We start from the raw sequence: 16,362 nt of genomic DNA, 5'->3' as shown, positions 1-16,362 counted from the left end.
TTTACGAAACCTAAGTGATCTTCTTTCATCTGGTTATTAAAAGGTCTAGTATCACTACAGCAGGACATACCAAACACAATGAAGTGTTATAGCGATGTCAGTGTGAGTGGTTCTCAAAATCATTCACATCCCTTGTGTCAGAAGACCAGTCTTTTGACTTATTGAGTTTGTTTGTTGTGGCTACAAGGCTCTTATAGTTATTATGTTCTCCTGAGGCAATGGTTGGACAGCAGGCTCTGACTGCAGTGTGACTCACAAACAAGCATGGTTTCAGTCATTGAGTTTTGCTGTACATTTGAAATATGGCATCCATAGATTTTGGCACAAAGATACGAAGATGCAGTCCTAAGAGTGTATTTACATGTTTGTCTTTCAATTAGGTTTCTTTTCGTTTTGTGTAACTGTGAATGGAGCATGCTGTATGCTCTTAAAGAATGGAGACCCCAAAAGTGAGTTAGCTGTTAAGCTTAAGCAACATACAGCCCAGACACAGGTGCCTGTGATAGAGAAGCTGATTCCATAATGTGCTCTGAAGCCTTGTGCTCTTAGAAGGTAAATGAGACAGGTTTAGGTAATAAAAGATAAAGTATTAATGCCCTATGCCATTGAGGAAAGAGAGGATGTGTTTGTGCCTTTTACAAACATTTAAATAAGCACAACTGCATTTATAATTGCAAATTAGTCAGCAATGAATTTTGTAACCCCTGACCTGTGTATTTTGCACTGTCTGCCTGTGAAATTTAGAGAGGAGTTTAAGCTTCTTACATTCAAGATGCTGTACATTTTAGCTCCAGGCTACCTTAAGTACTTTTAAGTATTAATCAGACTATACTAAATGAATCACCTAGTCTGAATTCCATGTAGCTTAAGTCCACCTTAGTAAATCTAATGGTACTATTATATATATATTAGCAGAGGTTGTTTTACTATAATATTATATGCTAGCGAAATACAAGTAAATGCAACTTTTTCAGATACCAGCAAAACCAACTGAAATTCTATTTGAGATAAAGCTACATTGTTTGTTTCCTACAATGTTGTTGTCTCTTCTACAAAAATAATTCAGATAAACGGTCCAAATCTTCATTCAGAGATGCCTTTTATCATTCATTTTAGCAAACACTTTGCTGTAAGAAAATAATTTGTAAATGCAATTTGTTCTGCTTCTGTATGTGTTTTGAAAATGGGTTAAATTGGGAATTAAACTGTCATGTTAGAAAGTATTCTGCATCGAGGTCATGTTCTGTGCTGTTTCTAGTACCTAAAGGTAACATGAACATTTTTTCACGGTCTTTGAACAATTCTCTCAGCCTTTTATGGTCACTCAGTAAGGATTTAAGTAAAAAAAAAATCTTGTTTCAGTCCACGCATTCCAGCTGTTGTGATTTTTGGCACTGGCGGTCAAGAGTCTCAATCATGACCCTGGCACAGACTAGTTGGAGCTAGCAGCTGGGCATTTAAGTTTGCTGAGTCTTCGCAGAAAACATGCAGATTGCTGCCTGGGAACAATTTACCTTTCCTCAAGTGAAGCACGTGTATAGAGGGAATAGAATGCTCTCAATTAGTGGTACAGAACAGAAAATGGAAAAAAAAAAACTAAAAAAACATGCCTTTTCTCAAACTATTACATTAACTTGTTTTATTAACACTGCACTTTTGTAGTTCCATATACCTATAAATCTTCTAAGTCTTGTGGTCTGTCTTCAGGGACTTGCATTATATTAAAATGGAAAGCTTTTTACCTTCCAGATAGTAATTGTGAAGCAATTGTGGTTTATTTGTCTGTCAAGGTTCCTAAGAGACTCAGTGTCTGTCTGGAATGCAAGACAAGTGCAGCCTGGAGTTGGTGGTTCAGTTTCAGGCTATGCCACTCATTGACACTGGCTGAGAGCTATAGCATATGACTGGATCCACGTTACCATGTTTGTGGAGCACAGAATAGTCTGCAGGTTCTTAAGGTTTTACTGTGTCTTGGGCTGATGGGAGTTAATGTTATCATTGAGATGAAAACAGCAGGAGGTTAACTTAGTCCTGTCTAGGAAGACATGTTTTCTCGTCTGGATTGTTTTTGGAGTGGGCCAAGAGCTTTCCTTTTTTTTTTTCCTTTGTAAAATTAGAATTGAACTCCTTTTTTAGTTTTTCTTTAAAAACTCCCTCGGTTTTGAATCTCCATTAAAAAGACTGCTAGAACTATAATGTCTGCAGGGAAATTATGAGAATTGTTCAAATATACAGCCAGGATGCATTTCTCTCTCACCTTAATCATTCTAGAGATGGTAATAAAGTTAGCATTTTCCCATATTTCTTTTCCAATTTATCACTGTGACTTCTTTTTTTTACATAAAGTTTGTTAAAGTATAGATAACATTTACTATAAGACTAGGGGTACTTTGGAATGAATATGAATTTGATTTGAAGTTTTGCTGAATGTAGTGCCTTTTTTATGGCGGTATAATGTAATTAATAATATATTTTAGATATGTATAGTATGTATGCACTTAAATGCACTGGGGGAGGAAGGTGGTGCAGAATCAAATGTAGATGTGTAGTATCTTTGTCTGGTTAGTCTGAAGATACAGCTTAACAAAAGAAGATTTTCCAATGTGAAACCTCTTAGGAAAAACAGAAGCTGTAAGAGTCTGTGCAGATTTTCACAAGATGCATGTTCACAGACTCAACTCATGTTCAAAACTGTAGAAATGAACAATATCGCAAATGGCCATTAATATAATAGTTCATTAGCACATTGTTGATCGGGTATTTACAAATGCTTGAACAAATTAGAAATAATACCAGTTTATCCCACTCTCTCTATATGCTATGTCTGTTTGGATTTGCTGTTTTTTCCTGTATGGACCAAAGCAATGGACGTTCTCAGTTGGATAGGTGCTGAAAACATGAAAACTTCCAATTTTGCATCAAAATCATCTTTGTCTCTCGGCCTCATGGATGACAGCTGTACTGATGAAGAGCTGCCAATGTAGGCCTTCTTTTCTTCCTTGTGTAGCAGACATGTTTGCTTAACCTTTGACAACCTAATAGTATGTGCAAATGCCAATGTTTGGTTTGCTCTGAAAGTGTCTCGAAAACTGTGGTGACTGTGGAGAAACTGCCTGTGAAACTGTTTCATATTTAATCGGTGAAGCACTGTTCTGCTCACCACATTCCAACACATTAATGTATAGAATTAGGTGACCTAACCCAACATACGTACTATTGCATGTGATTAGAGCTTCCCTCAGAATTAACAGAATGACTGAATGGAAAAAAGACAGCTCTTCTTTTACCCGTGCATCATATGTTTATCAAATAAGTACATTTTGTGTACTGTATAATTTCTGTATAGTTTCATACATTATAAAAACTGTTTTTGGCACATTGTCTCCTTAATAGCACTAGTTATATGCATTGCATTACATGTTGTGTGTGTACTACATTATGTATCTGGAGTTATGGAAGGGGTTCACATGCTTGAAATAAATGGGCGAAGTCTTCTTAGCAATAAACAACTCAGATAAAACTGAAGTTGAGGTATCCTTGCAGTTAGAGATTTTATCCCTTTACATTTTTTTTCATAATGTTTTCCAATTCTGGTGGCAAGGAAGGACAGTCTGGAAACAGGCAGGATTTATTCAGTTTGAGTCCCTTGACAGGTACATGGTAGTTAGAACAATTTAATGCAAATGCATGGTAATAATACAGACTGGTAAATTGAATGTGAGCCTAGAACACATTTTCTTTTGAGTAAAGGGAGAATATGAGCTGGGTGCATTGAAATTCACTATGAGCTATTCAACACCACAAAAGTTGAAATATTGCAAAACACTGTTACTGTTTTCAGGCTGTACCTCAGAAAACAATGCTTTTTTTGTAAGGTTTTCTTGAATGGTCATTATTGATAATTTATAGTTCTGCTGCAGCGTGGGTCCAGTCGTTTTTGTAAAGGAAAAAGTTATCTAAACACAGAAGAACTTCAGTTTTCCTGCTGTGAAACTGTGCCATAAGGAATATTTGCCACAGCCATCCTTAAATTGTGTTTCACTGCAGAAACATGTGAACATTCAGGCAGGGGAATTGAACACTGGAGTGATTGCTCTGAAGCTGACCATTGTACTTCAAATCGGAGGTGTTTTGTGCCAAAATCCTAAGTCCTGGAAGCCATTACCCTGTCCTGACACATCCAAATATTGTTTTCTTAATGAAAACAGACTAAATAAAGAGCATGATATCAGAAGACGGCCCTAGCTGCTGTGTCTGCCAGTATTTGTGAGCTGTTAAACATATTTTGGAGAAATAGTCAGACAATAACCATGAAACAATGGTGTTAATTATATCTGTCTGAATGGTAACAAGGAAACAGGCAGAATTTATTTAATTTGAGTCTCTTGACTGTTACCTGGTAAGCCATGTCAATTTATATGAATTTATTAATCTTTTCAGATTATACTATTCTCATGTGGATCCATTTCCACCATATTGCCAAATAAGCAAAGAAAAGCAGGCATACAGATCCTTGTTTAATACTTTACTGAACTAATACACTGAAGAGAGCTACTTTTAAGATAAGGTAACATCTTAGTTTTCTACTGCAAACATGGACCTGAACGTAGGGTTGTTTTATGTTTCCCCCTTGAGTTATAGCTAAAGTGTAACTTAAGGGGGTTGGGAGCTGTGATGAAGACTTTGGGATTTCCAGCAGGCTCAGGTTTCCAAATTCAAACTTGTGCTTTTCGAAGAGCTCCACTAAAAGTGGACTGGTGTCTACACTATCTCAAAGGGCGCCAGGGATTCTGACAGTATACAAAGTGTGAACTGTTTTCATGCATTGGAAACATTTGCAAAGATTCAGCTGTTCTGGAAATATATTATAAATGAGTACTACAAATATAATATATACACGGTACAAAAAAAAAACTTTAATGTATAGATTGATTCGCAAACCTTTCTTTGTCATTTGGGTTTTAAACTTCTGTTTCCTTTGGTGAGTTTTTATTATTTCTTTGGTTTCATCTCAGGGACTGGCCACCTCCTCAGTTTTTCATGTGAACGTTTAACAGGCCAGGCTCTGGTGAATAACCCACAAAGAGCTGAAAAGATGTTAAATGTGACTTTTCGACTCCTCATGCCGAAAATGTATGTTGCATGGTTATCTTAAAACAGCTGGAAGTACAGGCTTGGACGTTTTATCCCTTTGCTCATAAATGAGACTGCCAAAAGAACAAACCCATGTAGTCATGGACAAGGGTTAGAAGCCCACTCCTGGAAATGAAGTCTGCAAACTTTTGTCCCTAGCAAGAACAGATTTGTGAAATGACGCTTGGTATTTGAAAGTCTCCCGCTTCAAACGGATGTGGCTCTTATCTGTGTTTGTTAAGGAATGGAAAACTGTTGTCATTTCTAGGAGATTTTTTTTAGTTATCCTACATTACACTGTGAGTACAGGCAGGTGAAAGACATCCTTGTGGTACCACTGAAGGGGGAAACCGGTAGATTGTACATAAAATATGTTAGATATTTAACTTGAGAAGAATGCTCACCATCACTGGAATTCTGAATAACCCTTTGGAGGGATTTACTGTAATCCGTAGTTATAAATCATTACTGAATGCATCAAAGAAGATATTCTGGCAGAGCTGGTTGAGGCAAAATATGGAAATGTTTCTGCTCAGACGTAGAGATTGAACCATTTTGTTCACATGCTTGTAATTTTTTTGTGGGCGGGGAGGTGAGTAATGCGATTAATTTAACTCATTGATTGTAAAATTCCTTACTTCCAAAAAGTTAATCTGTTTTGTTAACGTTAAGCTATTATGTCTGGCCATTCTTACTCCCAAATAACAGATCTGACAGGATACGGATACAGTGGAGGTAATCATGTCCATACAGGAGACTGTGTTTCAGCCTCCACATTAGGGGGGCTTCATCTCTCTTTAGAGAAGCGTTTGGACAAAATCCGATGGGAAAAACACAGAACCATCACTACTTGGAAGCAAAAAACAAACTTTTTTGCTCGGTAAAATTACTTGTGTTCCCCTTGTTAGATGCAGTGGAAGGTGAGGTGCACTGTAATGCTGTGCAGGAAGAGCCTCAGTTTAAGATTAAGACACACTTGGTTCATCATACAAGTTTCTTGGACCTATTCCTGCCATGTGGAGATGGAGCTACAGTATATAAATCATATATTGTTTCCAAGACAAATAGTATTTGAATATGTTGATGATTTTATTGGGTTTAAGTGTCTGTGCATAGTATTTATGTCTGCGATGATTTTGGCCAGTTTTGACTTATCATTATTAACTACTAATTCACCTGGTTGCTGCAGAAGTGTTTCATAATGACAGTCCAGGTATTCTGTTCTCCATCCTGCCTTCCTGGATTCTCTTGGGAAAACTCTGAACCACATGGCCCAATCTGATCAGATATCATTCCTCGAAAATGAAATGCTGAAATTCCGAAAGTCTGGCTTCTCCTCATGCCAAGCAACTCGAAGAAGCTGAAAGGTTTGGAATGCAAAGAGGCTTTGGTGGAACAGTCTTAAATTTTCAATGTTTTTTACACACACATGCACGCACACACACACGTACAGTACACACACATATCTTTTGCCTTTCTGCATTCTACCGAAACACACACACACACACACATAAATTCTGTGCTCATACCGCAGTGTGGGCCAGGACTTTTCTCCATTTATGGGCAATTCTTTTTTGATCAGGTCAGTTAGGGAAGTGGCTGGGAAGACCACAGAGAAAGCAGGTGAATAAGCTGGAGGTGAGATAGCAGGCCTCCAGCTCATCTCCGGCACAAAAGAATTAGCGCTGTACACTTTAAACCAGAGCAGCGAAGACCTGTTCTCCAGTGACTTGATCTGTCCTCCAGAGCTGGTTAAGTGCGCTTAAATTGCTGTTAAAATGTTGTTGTTTTTTAAATGTAAGGCCTGGACTGCATCAGAGCTTCATCTCACCTGCCAATCACAAATTACAAACCAAATATTTTTAGTTTTTTTGCAGTTTTTTTTGTTTGCCAACTTGCTTGCTGTTTCTATTCATTTGAAACCTGCCGACAAGTACACTTGCGCTTCCTCAGGTGAAGATTTTGAGGTCAGGTAATGGCCTCCTGCCAAGCAGTCTTTTCCTAAACATTCTGAAGGGCGTGATGTTTAACACAAAGCCACCTGCGTGGAATGTATAAACATCTGGAAGTCTTTGAAATATTTCATTGGAATGACTTATTTAAATGGCTGCCATTTTATAAAATAAATACATATGTGATGCAACAAAAGTATTTGGTTACATTCAAATTTGGCATTACTGTGCATATGTGACAACTAATCACCAAGCTCTTTTTTAACAAAAATGTATATGGGTTGTGATTTATTTCTTTACAAATGAAATGCACTATTTAGCGAATTGCTGGCAAATAGTTTTGACATTCAGTTTTGTCCACTGATTTGTATTGACCTAGATTCACAAAATACTCCACTATATGATATACAGTAGATGCACCCCCCCCCAGGTTTCACATCAGTTTAGTTTAGTCTTACAAAGAAAGGACCTTTTTAATCAGAATCAAAAGATAGCATTCATTTCGGCAAGATGACATCATTTTTTTGGGCTTCAAAAAGAGAATCTGTGTGGTCAAGTACAACCAGTAAAGTAAAAGAGAAACATTTGGGGCTGTCAGATGGGAAATGGCACCGGTTTTCAAATGTTTCTTAGTGTGAAATCAAGTGAGACATTTAAAAAAAAATTGAAAGAGTGATTAAAATGAAATTGAATGGACAACCCCCCATTGCAGATCCTCTGATTTTGTCCGTTGTTGGCTGAGATGTTATCAATTTCTCCAATTAAACCATTAAGCTGATTTATTTAATGTGGCATCAACTGGCAGTTAGAGGATATGTTGTGTGGGAACAACACATGTCCTGGAAATGAATCCAAAATGGGGAAAGGAAAAACACAGACTTGACTTGAGAATGCTGTCAAGTTTGGACTTCTGGACCACAAGCCTGACTTATTACGTAGTAAACCAACACAAAGAGGGCTATGCTGCACATTTAAATGAAGAACAGTGCCATTTACCCATCAATTGTATCTGATAAAGGTTTTTCACTTTACCAGAAAAAAAAGAAATACAGAAGCAAAGCCATGCTAAAATTTTAAGTGTAGGAACTTGCTGATAGTCTAAACAGGCACTGAGCACAATTTTGGGGGACATACAGTAAATTAAACAGGAAATTGATTTAAGACTTGGCAAAATAGTTTGTTTCCATGTCATACATTAACTTTTTTGGATTCCAGGTATGGAATCTCACAGAGAAATATGAAAATCTTAATTGCCTGGTATTGCTGTGCTTTTGAAACAGAAAAAAAAATCAGATTAAGAGTTTCTCCCATATTCTGGTTGACTTTCTTTGTCTTCCGTTACCATTAAATAAAAATAAATGACCGAAGCGAAGACATGATGTAAGAAGTGACTATGAATAATTCCACTTTGTGACCAAGTGAAATAATGTAATTTGTTTTACTACTCGAAACATTCTCATTCTTCAGCCTTGCAACTCGAGGAATGTCTTAGACCCTGGACTTGACAGCAGCAGCTGTAAAAACAGCCATGGTAATATTTCTTCCAAAGAGCAAAGTAAAAACATGCTTTTCATAGGTTAGGTGGTGTAACGAAAGAGGTCATTTTGTGTTTCACTACATCCTTAAACATTTAGGGTGGATCTTCTACACAGAAGACACATCGGCTGTTATTGCCGATGCCTTTAAAACATTTTTCATGAGAGAAATCATTTTGGCACTGGTACTTTTTGAATCTGCATCAACATTAAGGCAAAAATGGTGGACTGTGGGAGCTTTTTGGTCAGTTGTGGGAGAAGTGTTAGCAGGGAGATCAGACCGAGAGCAGCTTTTAAATGAATATCAGGTTATGATATAAGATCCAGACAGGCTTCAGATATATGGTTTATGAGGAAAGCAAATAAAACAGAGAGCACCATATGTACTAACATTCTAATGAGAACTCCTAAGATGCACTGATGGTGATGATCTTCACAAAACTTTTGCTTTTCATGTGTGCCCATTTTAGGAAAGCTTGTATTTCCACATCAGATGGTGCTATAAATAAACATGATCCCAGATCTTTGGATCCATTTAATAAACACCCATGCCACTTCCCCATGTACCACAAAGCTGTAGGTATAAGTGAATGATTATCATCGTATTATCATGATGATCGGATGAGACAACAAGCCTCGGTTTCAACAAGCATAACTTCCTTTTGTTAGATCTACTGTAAAAGTGAATGTGATTCTGAAAATCTGATAATCCATGGGTGCCTTTTAAAGACTACTGTACGGTGGTAGGTTATACTAGTGTGACTATGTCCATTACCATCCATGTAATTATGAAATATGGATCATGTTTATATGTAGGAAATGCATAATGATATTAGAACCCACTTTAATCTTCAAAAACTGATTACCGGAGAAAAGGGGTTTTATAAAGGCTTCATTCAAACTTAGCCACGTTGTTGTGTGTATATATATATATTTAGTTGTATAACTTTGAAAGGGTATTTGTCAAATTATTATGATTATATATTTTTTTATTGTAATGGGTATTTAAATTGCACAATTACATGGCTATTATAAATGTGTATTGCTTTTTTTGCAACGTATTTAAGTTATTTATATTCTAAATAATAAGCTCATAATCAGTGGACCCCACAGTGGAAACTTAAATGGATTTGTTTTCACAGTGCATTTTATCAGCTTAGTTTGCTTTGTAAATTACTAGAAATTAGTGATTTTAAAATTGCCCTTAATGAGTCACGCACTCTGTGTCACTGGCTTGTTTTCATTAGATGCCAGTGTGGTTTGGAATGATTCCACTGTGTACAAAACCAGGCTCAAATTGTTGAGTAATATTTCCATAAATGAACAGGGATGTAGAGGTGATAAACGTACCAGAAAAGTGAAGAAGAAAATGCTGACAATACCTTGAAGCTTTGGCTGAAGATATCTTGACAGCCTAACTCATCCAGGAGCACCAAACAGATTTCTGAAGAATTTCTTGTCTAGTCTGCACTACAGACAGAATAAGTGTGCTTGCATTGAAAATACTTTTCTGGCATGTCGTCATTTGAGTCTGAATTATTGAGCTATGTGATGTATCTCTGACATTTATTAACTGTAGAGGCAATGTTTTTGACTGCTCATGAAACCCTCCGCTTCTTTGTAAAGTATCTGTATAGTCCAGAGAAAAATCAAAAGCTTTAGTTCCTCTGTTTAATGTTAAAGATGTAAGATGCGATGATCCATCAATGTTACCCCTGTTGGCTTGATGATGTATCAGATTGACAGATGAACTGAATTTCATTTCATTTTTTCTAAATGTTATGCTTCATTAAACCCCACAGAGCAAATGTTTGTGCAAGTATTTCTCTAAAATGAACCTTCTGGAAATTCCTTTCCAATGGTTAATTAACAGATTGAAATGTGGCCTCAGCTTGTCCAGACATTGGCCAAACTTTTAAAATGTGGACTTGAAGCTGTGGTCTGTGCGTGCAGATGGGGCAGATTCCTGATGGGAGAAATAAGCATTGGCCTAGACTCTCTGACATTTCCATCAGTTCTTTGGCCCTCCATTGTGCAACCTAAAATCCTTGATGTTACATTAGGAAGCTTTGCTCCTTGATGCATGGCCCCAGGGGCTTGTGTCAGTAATCAGTCAATTTTCATGATTCAAAGCTGACAGAGAGTGCAAGTCACTGATTCTGAAAACATTAGTAACTGAAATTCATGTTTAAGGAAAGTACTATACTAAACTTTAAAAGCAGTAAGGTGAATTACTGTATTTGTCTAATATTTGGAAAATACCTCAGTCCAGGCTTGTGTGATGAGAATGCTTTTGAAACCAAATATAGACAAATCCAGCAATAAACACGTTTACCTGACGACAAGTACTTTTGTGCACAAAATCTTTGCTTTTATCCAAACTAGATGACTCCCTGAGTTTGTTCAGATATGTACTGGTTATCTGATGGACAGATGGATAGACTGTTCTTTGTACTGTTCCATTTCCTTCACTTAAACATGTGGTAAATAAGATTTACCCTCTTGTAGTGAATCAAAATATAATTTAAAAAATATAAAGGAACGAGTAAAGTTTCATTCCATGCTAAAAAGAGAAGAAAAGAAACACAGTGACACACCCCAAGAAGGCTCCAGAGCCAGAACTTTTTGTTTCTTTCTTCTCTTTTCAGCATGGAATAAACCTTTATTTGTTCCTTTGCAGCCTACACATGCTGATGCAGCTACCTACTTGAACCACTAAAAAATATAAGTTGTCATTCTCTAAAGATGTCATTATCTTGAACCCAAATTTAGGTTGAGAACAGTTTTAAGTGGGTTCATCCCTTTCAAAGGTCTTGTACAGGGTATAATGCTGTATTTATTTCCTAGCTTTGAAGTGCTTTCCATTGTATGACCAATAGTACCAAAGTATGCTAGAACTAGAACGCTTTTCAGTTCCACAAACACACAGGAAATTATTCCTCACAACACACACGTAATAGAACATATGCAGCTGAGGCAATGCAGAACAAGATTGAGGCCGGGCACTACTTTTTTATATAAAGTCAAATTTATTTAAGTCGAGTGTAAAGGCTGCCTAGACAGCTTAGAAAAACAAAAGAATGGGCCCTGTGTGGGTTCCAATTATCAAAGAAGTCCAATAGACTACAATATAACACAATCCACATCCAAAATTTAGAAACAGGCCAAAGTCCAGAACCAGGTAGGTCATCCTAAATCCAAGAAGCTTTTACATGAAAAATAACAAGAACTGATCAACAAGGACTGACCTAAACAAGCAAAGGAGCCAAGACAGTATTAGGAGAATACTAAGAACAGAAAAAATCTCAAAGCAGAGGTATATAATACTGTGCACTACAAGGCCTGAGAGTAGAGTTGACAGTATATAGGCCTGAGGAGGGGAGGCATGAAGCCCTAGGTACACTAGGCAATCAGGGATTGGTTACAGACGTCTGCTTGATCTGTGCCTCTGGTGCGCCTCTGGACCATCAATCAGAGGTTGGGGCACCTCTCTGGTGGCAAGATGATGGATCTGTAACATCTACTAAGAGTACTTGTAGTGGCTCATGGAGAAGCATTATCTGCACATAGTAGTACTTTGTCACCAGCACAGCATGATAGCTGAGTCCTCTTTTCAGAAATAGTGGCAGAGATAGTAGAATGATGGGCAGTTTGAAATAACAGTTTTAGAAATATGGCACGCAAGGTAAGTGGCTCTAAAAATAGAAAACTGAGACAACCATTTCTTGCCTTTTAGCTAGTGAATTTAATTTTATGTATATTAATAAAGCCTGATCCCAATACCATATCATTTTGTACCAACCCTGGATAATATCTCTTAAAACGATCTAAAATGTTCTTGACATCCAATGAAAGAAAGGCACAGGGGGAATCCATGTTTGTAACCATATGTGGAATGGACATGGGACGACAGGTTGCTCGAAGTGTGACATATTTCCTTTTCAACTTCTGTATTTACATTTCTTCAAACGAGCCTTTCTCGATGACAGTTTGTATAATTTGAAGTAGACAGTGAGAAACTGCAGGCCGAAAAGCCAAATTCACAATAAAATGGATTTTCATCAAATTCAGGTCACTTAGGGTTTTTCAAGTATGCAATGTGTCCCCCAGATTGTTGTAAAAAATGTATCTGGCCCAAGCATTTTCAAGAGATTACATATCCCACAAAAATACATATATACAATACCTCTGCTTTTTAATTTTTTTTTAAAAAAAAGCAAATACTATTTACTCCCTAGATGGTTGCAAGCACCACTGTATTCTGTAAACCGGAGAATGAGAAAAATAAAAAAGAAGACGGAAAAATTCAGAATTAAAAATTCAGAATAAGAAAATGTGCAATGTTTGAACTAAGAGCCAAGCAATTGGATGGTTATGGAAAACAGCGCTGTTGGGTTTCTTCAGTGCATTATTTAGTGGGTTACACAGGAAGATACCAGTGAGAATGTAATGAAATATCCCAGAGAAATAAGTCTGCTGAGCAGCAGGTCAGACAGAGACAGCTGGAGGTCAGTTATATACTCTTTCCTTGGATTTCCATACAGGAAATACTGATGGGTTCATATGTACAAGGCTAACAGCACATCTGTTACTTAGAAATATATGTAGCTTGTACAAAGACTTGAACTTGGAGGTTTTCTTTAGTGGTGAGCCAATGTTAATGTAACTATTTGTGTCATATAACATCAATATAAGTAAAAAAGATTATGAGAACATTTCAACTTCTCTTCACTTCAGGACATTAGAAGGGTTCAGTTGTTGCCTATTAGAGTATAATATGACTGTAAAGGTTCATGGGCTCTGGAGGGACTTGTAAGCCTCAGTTCTTCAAGGACACAGGCTTTCAGTTTACGTAGTAGGTTTTCAGAAACTAGATCTAATATGGCTTTGAGGAGAGAAAGTATACATCTGGTTGTTATGTTTTGGCTAATTTTAATAATTTCCTTATTATTGTTTAATTTTTGAAAAAATACCCTGCTGTTATTAAATTTGAAGGAAAAATGACATTAGAAGTGCTTTGTGTACATTTCAAGGAAGGAATGTAACTGGTATTGTCTTGGCACAAAGAAAACCTTTGGTGTCGGACTGCCATTTCTAAATGAGTTGTGACTGCTGCTTGTTAGTTTTTAATTTGTACCTGTTCACTGCTCCTTTTAAGAGAATGGACCAGGGAGAGTACAAGTGTCTTACTCTTTCCATATGCTTTCAATTGCACACTTGTTTACGGAATCTGTCTTGAAACTATTGAGCTGCTGAAATAAAAAGCACGGAAGCCAGGCACATTTTACAGTGACAGGAATCTGCAAATGTTCCTGTTTTACTTTTAATCGTTCATTTTAATTAAAAATAAAGGTCTGGAAGTACAGTACATTACCTAACCGCAAATTTATCTGGGTGAAGAAACCATTACATTCCACAGACCACTGTGTCATTTCAGGACCAAGCACAGCCTGGAACAATTTTCAGCACCTGCATACTGCCCTCTGCTCTACTGTCACATCACAATTAAAATCTGAAGCTTCATCATGATCGGCCTACTATGACAGATGTGAAGTGCTTTCTAGTTTTGATAGTAATCCAGGAGCCTTTAATTTTTCCCCCATGATTGTCTGTTTAAAGCTGACATACAGTTCCCAAATGTCTCAACCAGTAAAAGAACTGATTGTAGGTTGAGCTCTATGGCCCAGATGTCAAGAATTTCCCGAATCATGTCACTAGTCATTTCCCCAATACTGGCAAGCAACTGGTAAGAGTGTCGCCAGGACTAGTTTGCTAGGGCTCACTGGGCTCTCAGGAAAACAGACTCTTGCCACTTCATGGATTGTTGTGGGATTTCGGTGACATTATTGAGGAAAAATTAGTTTGCAGGCGAATGGTTTTCATCAGTCAGAACATCTACTTACTCAAATTTTTCCCTGTGCATAGGAGTTACTATGTTAAGTATAAATTTAGAGTTACCACTCTGTTCACAGTGAATTCTTGGACAAAAAAACAGAAACTGGTAGGGTGGATCCCCACACCTTTGCCAAAATAGGTGAGTTGGGGTAGTGCACACCCTTTATTTTCCAAAGGGTACAGAGTTGACCCCTCACAGCCTTTTTGTTTTTCTACAGCAGGAATTTCTGATAAGGATCAATTCCCGGACATTGAACCTGGGGCTTAACACTTTTATGTCCCATCTCAAGTACTGCTTGTATGAAGCCTCTGTAAATTCTTGATATGGTCAGCATCCCCTCAACTGCGAAGAATTTAACATGCATAACAGACACTGCGGCACAGGGTCATCTAGAGTGCAGGTCTGAAATGCCAAAACTAGAAAAGTGTTTATCCTGTATTACCTCCAAATACTTTGTACAACTGTCATTTATAAATACACAACACGGACACACAACAATGCATATCTGTGTTGAGTTTGTTGCTCCTGACTCCAGCAATTATTTTGTGTTTACAAGATATATCAAGAAAACACAAACCAAGAAAGAGCTCTGCATATTCTGCCTAGATAAGAGGAATGCTTACTCTAGACTGCAGATTGTAAATCAAAATGACTTTAAAGTATGATAGCATTATTTCTCTGCTGTTTGGTGTACAGATGGAAGATGCAGCCATTTTATTGTCATTAAAGAATGCAATTAGTACTATACAAGAGCATAAGTAAGGTTACACATATAAGGAGATGACTTGGTCTGTCTAGCCTGTTAGTAGATAATTGATCCATAATGTACAATATCTCATCCAGCCATGTCTTGAAAGATGCCAGGGTATTGGTTTCAGCAACATTGCTGGATAAGTTGTTCCCACTTTCAAAACCTTTTGCATAAACACGTGCTTTACCAATCCTCCTACTGAAGCATATGTTATACCTATACACTATAATTTGGAGTCTAATACGTCTGTAGAGTTTTCTTATGTACTGTATCTGGTTTACAGTAATTGTAAACCTGATATGTAATAAACTCTTAAGAAATTAATAATCAGTGTCCGAGCTAAATAATATTTCTGCAATGCAGTCTGATTTACCAGAATATGAAAATAACTTGTAAATTTTAATGCTGACTTTGAGTTTTTAATTAGTGCATAATATGTTTGTGATAACATTGAGACAGGTCAAAATCTGCCAGTGAAATCTTGATCAGTGAAATAAATTCAATAAAGATAACCAGACGCAACTCAGCTGAGCCATATCCTTCAAAATTGATGACTGCTGAGAACATCTGATTTTTATTCATGAATTCTTATCCGAGATCCAAATGTAAAAACAGGAAGACAGGAAAAATTCCAATCGTCTGAATTATTCAAAAGAGGAGACATCTCGTTAGGTGCAAACGTATAATATGTTCATGAAACCCAAACTAACTGTGCTTTTTTGTCTTGGTTTGCTTTTCAAATCCAGCTTAAGTGACTGCACGGGCATAATCGGAAAAATAAAGATTACAATTCAAAAACATAGTAAAATAATAGCAAAAGCTGTTCAGCTGCCAAAACCAAGGTTTCTGTGTAAAAAATTAATTTAAGATGCTTGGCATCTTTAGATCACGTCTAGAAGCAGCCAGACAGGTACAGTACGCACCAATTCCACCAAACTGTTTTTCTTAGAACTGAAGTACCAGGGAGACTCTTTTTTTTCTGTTTAAACTAAATGAATCTGTTTCCTAAATCGAATGGTAGACGTATTGCGTAGCTGAGTTGGCATTGCCAGTTACATTTGCATTTGACAGGAAATATATAACAATTCACAAGCT

The sequence above is a fragment of the Lepisosteus platostomus genome, chromosome 22 (genome assembly GCF_059453375.1).
Source record: "Lepisosteus platostomus isolate fLepPlt1 chromosome 22, fLepPlt1.hap1, whole genome shotgun sequence".
Taxonomy (NCBI): domain Eukaryota; kingdom Metazoa; phylum Chordata; class Actinopteri; order Semionotiformes; family Lepisosteidae; genus Lepisosteus; species Lepisosteus platostomus.
The sequence above is the reverse complement of the archived record's forward strand: the minus strand, read 5'-3'. Positions refer to the sequence as shown.